The following is a 6,049-nucleotide window of genomic DNA, read 5'->3' as shown; positions in this document are numbered from 1 at the left end:
ATGTATTGTACTAGGAAATATAGGAAAACGACTTACAATAAGCATAACACAGTAAAGCTTCGTTCCATGAGGCATTACTCACGGTAACATTTTGTAGATGAACTGGGTAGGACAGACTGATCGCTAGTACTAAATTGTTCTGGAGTTTATGAGGCTTGGTCTAATTCTAACTACACATTTCTTACTATTATTGACAGAGTAGCGCCTCTCAAAGAAATATGAATAAAACAGAGGACGGAACCATGGATGGCAAACGAAGTACTGGGCTTGATTAGAGATAAAGACAGATTTATGGCAAGGTTTAGGAAAAGTAAAAAACAGGAGGACTATAATGGCTATCTATACTATAAGAATAAGGTGAAATATTGGAAGGAAAAATTCAAAGATGATAATTGTACTAACATGGTAAACCAGAACAAACATGATCCAAAGAAGCTTTGGCAAACTCTGAAGAACCTACAAGTTCACACTAAGCCTAATGACAAAGCAGACAGGATAGGACTCGTGATAAACGACGAACTTAACTCTGACAAGAACACCTTAGCTAAACACTACAACTCCTTTTTCACAACCATAGCCACTAAACTAGTAATATCCCACCCAACGGGTTCTGGGAAATTTGGGCTAGGGTACCTTCAGGAGTACTAAAAAGATAAGTCCACAAAGATGTTCCCAAACTACATCAGACCACCTAATAAGAGGTGTTTAGATTACTGGCTAACCTAAGTGCCAATAAGGCTACACAGTTATGACAAATTCCTACGAGGTTTGTTAATGACAGGGTCACAATTATAGCACCTCCAATAACTCACAGAATCAATTTGTCAATCAGTTCAGGATTTATCCCAAACGACATGAAAAGGGCTCGGGTAAACACCTCTTTATAAGAAAAACGCCAAAACTGGATGCAGGAAACTACAGGCCTGTGTTAATTCCAAAGTTTTGGAACGTATCGTATACAAAAACTTGACCAAAAATAAAAACATGGATATTTTCGATTTTTCATATATTTTGTTTTGAAATAATTCAGCAAGGAAAAGAACCATATTACAATAATTTTTCTATGATAGAACATCAAATAAATCAGTATACCCTTCACTTAAGGTTTTCTATGGTGTTAGGGCACTTCCATTTTCTGCGGTTTCATGTTTTGATATACTTTATTTATTTTACAATGTACAGTTGCCCCACTTTGTTTTGGCACAGTTTTAAAAATGTTTCGGACAATAATATCAACTCGCCCAGTTTTCTTTTTTATTAAATTTTCGTGTTTGTTCATTTACATACTTTGTTTTTTCTTTTTTTTTTTTGGTAGATAGTAATTACCTTAAAAATGTGACAAACAGCGAAATACTCAAAATGGTGTAGCGGACGACACATTTTTCTTGACTTACTAATGACATCTATCACTCTTATTTGACAAGTAATACGATTAATATACGTTGCAGAGGAGAGAGAGAGAGAGAGAGAGAGAGAGAGAGAGAGAGAGAGAGAGAGAGAGAGAGAGAGAACGCAGGAATCCGTTCACGTATTGGTCGATGGTAGACTAACAACCAGCTTCAAGCTGTGAGTGGTGTTGAGTGCAGTGACAAACTAATCAAAACTAACTCGTATACCTATAAGTTATGTTATAACCCTATTATCAAATCAATTATTTTCATTTATTTATTCAGTAGAGGGCTTGTGATCAATGTTGTGATGCAATATATATATATATATATATATATATATATATATATATATATGTATATATATATATATCGCTGTTTTTTATTAAAAAAATGTTTCTATGATTTTTTTTATCTCGTCCAAATTTGTTCAGATATTAAATATCTAGCATATAAAACAAAGTGAAGGTATTTTATTCATCCCTCCACATATGTGCATCTATCTTATTCAAAGAGGCATTAGACAGAGTGTAAAAATAAACAAGTAATTGACCATATAAAGTCACTGTCAGATGCTGCAAGCCTGTAAACAAGTGTAGATACTACATATGGCCCAGTATGGCTATTGGCTGGCTACCTTACAAAATTTACCTTTTATCTTAGCATATTCTTCAAAATATTAAGCCCTCCAATTTCCATAGTGACCCTGGACGTTGCCTAAACACAGATCCGCCACTTGGACAGTGGAAAAGGGGTTAACATAGTAATGGGGGAAACTGTTTATACTCCCCGCCACTCATCAAGGCTCAGAGCTTACTTTCTACCTGACTTTTTGCTCGCTATCCCCTTAACTTTAAACCTACAATCATACATAACATAATTGGATCACAAGCCCTCTGTTGAATAAATAAATGAAAATAATTGATTTAATAATAGGGTTATAACATAACTTATAAGTATACGCGTTAGTTTTGGTTAGTTTGTCAGTGCACTCAACACCACTCACAGCTTGAAGCTGGTTAGTCTACCATCGACCTCTACGTCAACGGATTCCTGCGTTCTCTCTCTCTGTCTCCTCTGCAACGTATTTTAATCGCATTACTTGTCAAATAAGAGTGATTGATGTCATTAGTAAGTCAAGAAAAATGTGTCGTCTGCTACACCATTTTGAGTATTTCGCTGTTTGTCACATTTTCTAAGGTAGTTACTATTAAAAAAAAACAAAAACATGTAAATGAACAGATACGAAAATGTAATAAAAAAGAATACCGGGCGTGTTGCTATTCTTGTCCGAAACATTTTTAAAACTGTGCCAAAACTAAGTGGGGCAACTGTACACTGTAAAATAGATAAAACATGAAACCACAGAAAATGGAAGTGCCCTAACACCATAGAAAACCTAAGTGAGGGGTATATTGATTTATTTGATATTCTAACATAGATTTTTTTTGCAATATGGTTCCTTTCCTTGCTAAGTTATTTTAAAACAAAATATACAAGAAAACGAAAATATTCATGTTTTTGTCAATTTTTTTTTTCTTAGTACTACTAAAAAATTAATTGGATGGGTTCTCTGACTTTTGGGTGGTTTTGCAAAACGCCTCGTGCCCCTGTGTTGACGTGGTGATTTTGTAACGCTTCTCAAGCCAGAACCTTTCCGGGTCCCAGCTAATCAGAGGAAGAGACATGACGTAGTGTTCCAAGTAACGACGACATGACGTCACAATCTTCAACATTTCACTTCTTATAATAACATATCATTTAAAATTTCATTTAACCCAAGATACATACCTATATATATGTATATGTATATATATATATATATATGTGTATATATATATATATATATATGTATATATATATATATGTATATATGAGAGAGAATGTGGGTGGGGAAGGGCAAACGAAGATGTGTTAGGAATAGAGTTTAATGTCCTAACGTTGCGACCAACTTGGTCTACTTCAGAGGACTACAGCATTACAGACGGATCACAATTCTTATATTCGTAGTGAGAGGGAACCCGCCAAGGTATGAGCGTCTTGTTTTCCCTTTGGCTAACGATTTAATTATTAGGACACTTGCTGCTTTCGAGAGGCATTTAAATCCGTCTCTGTCGTTGTTGTTCTTGTTGGCGGCGATATGTGCAGCTTCCACAGTTTTTCTCATTTTCTTCTCAAATCCCTCGTGTAGAATTTCTGCGTTGTTCCAATCAGGTAGATGTCCACATTTGTCCAGGTGACGAACCAGGGAGTTAGATGTTCTATGAGCCCTGAGATCGTTTTTGTGCTCATTCAAGCGTTTATTGAACCCTCGACCTGACTCACCGAAATAAGATGATGGACAACCGTTGCATGGAATACGGTAAATGACACTGAAAGCAGCAAGTGTCCTAATAATTAAATCGTTAGCCAAAGGGAAAACATGACGCTCATACCTTGGCGGGTTCCCTCTCACTACGAATATAAGAATTGTGATCCGTCTGTAATGCTGTAGTCCTCTGAAGAAGACCAAGTTGGTCGCAACGTTAGGACATTAAACTCTATTCCTAACACATCTTCGTTTGCCCTTCCCCACCCACATTCTCTCTCATTTGTCTGAAAATAATCTTATAATATATGTATATAATAATATATACATATATATATACACATATATATATGTATATATATATATATATATACATATACATATATAAATATTCAATATATATACATACATATATATATATATATATATACTTATAAAGTTTTCATATTCAGTATCTAAAAATATAGCCAACTCCTGAATTGGCATCTATGATGCGTAGTTTTCCAGGCAACGACATGACGTCACAATCTTCTGCATTTCACTTCTTATAACTAATCAAGTCACTGCCTTCGTCTACTGAATAGAGGTAAGAGCTCTAAAATATATTCAATTTTATATAAAAGCTTATTTTCTGAGATTGTATATCTATCATAAAGTTTATATCTATAAACGTTGCTACTCGCTCCAGTCCCATGGGACTCCCTGCATGATAATGATAATGAGTGGGATTGGGATTGGGAGTGGAAATTAATTGGATGGGTTCTCTGAGTTTTGGGTGGTTTTGCAAAACGCCTCGCCCCCCTGTTGTTTTGTAACGCTTCTCAAGCCAGAGCCAGTAAGCCTTTTTCATTTTAACACACACCCTTTCATTACTTTTCCAAAATGTCTGAGGAAGTTTCTTCTAGGATGAAACGTTATCGACACTTCTGGAAATGGGTGACGTGCTCAAAAAAGATACAAAAGAAAGACACCAAAAACAACTCTGAGCTTCTTGGACAGCTCCGAGCAGAACACGCTAGACACCTTTCCGGGTCTTTACGGAAAACCAAAAGCTTTTCTGTGATAGAGTCTTTAAAGGAGTTCCATTTAAAAGTTCTTCAGTTTAATGTCACTATACGTGAAAATGAAGACTTTTCGTATTCAGATGAAATGTTTGACGATTTACAATTGTTTAACGGAGACGTCGAAAAGAGTAAATTCGATGGTTTTTCCTAGCATTATCTACGACTCGGAAGAGGACTCAGATATTAAAGATGATGGCCCTCCAAGAAAGAAAAGGAAGCAATAATGGTGTACAAAATTTGTATTTGATGTTAAATAAAAACATTTGTAAAAATCTATCTTTTATTTGTAAAACCTAAATAAATACAATAAAATTCAGGGACATAGGGTATCTCAGGGGGCGTAGCCCCAATGGCGCGAAGCGAAGCAAGCAGCGCCGCAGGCAAAGCACCCCTGGCGAAGCCAGGTGCTTGTTTTGCAAAAAAAAAAGAAGAAAAAAATGTTAAGGAGCACCTTTTTTTTTGTATTTTTATTTATTTATTTAATTTTTTTTTTTTTTATTTTTATTTTTTTTTTTTTTAGTTGCATCTCAAGGACTTATGTATGATTGTAGGTTAAAGTTAAGGGATAGCAAGCAAAAAGTCAGGTAGAAAGTAAGCTCTGAGCCTTGATGGGTGGCAGGGAGTACAACAGCTTCCCCCCATTACTATGTCAACCCCTTTTCTACTGTCCAAGTGGCGGATCTGTGTTTAGGCAACGTCCAGGGTCACTGGGAAATTGAAGTGTTTAATCTTTGAAGAGTATGCTAAGATAAAAGGTAAATTTTGTAAGATAGCCAGCCAATAGCCATACTGGCCCATATGCAGTATCTACACTTGATGCAGGGTTGCAGCATCTGACAGTGACTAAAATGGTCAATTCCTTGTTTATTTTTATACTCTAATGCTTCTTTGAATAAGATAGATGCGCATATGTGGAGGGATGAATAGCATACTTGCACCTGTTTTATATACTAGATATTTAATATCTGAGCAAATTTGGACGAGATTGAAAAAAAGAAAAACTCATAAAAATGATAAAAAAAAACGCGATAAAATTTTGTTGTTGTTGTTGTTGTATTTTGCATCTATAACTATACTCCATGCAATCTGGTTTTAGATCGAATTACTCAACAGGCACCAGCTTAATATACATTTACGATCTGATGAAACAGGAATGCGACAGAGGTGACTACATGGGTTTAGTTTTGTTGGACCTACAAAAGGCATTTGACACAGTGGCGAATATTGGCTGATTCAAGTCCTTATCTCACATGTTACAAGCAACTTTTACACGTAAATGGAGACTGCTC

Source organism: Oratosquilla oratoria, chromosome 7 (genome assembly GCF_046742065.1).
Source record: "Oratosquilla oratoria isolate Oo_2021 chromosome 7, ASM4674206v1, whole genome shotgun sequence".
Classification (NCBI taxonomy): Eukaryota; Metazoa; Arthropoda; class Malacostraca; order Stomatopoda; family Squillidae; genus Oratosquilla; species Oratosquilla oratoria.
Note: the sequence above shows the minus strand (reverse complement) of the source record.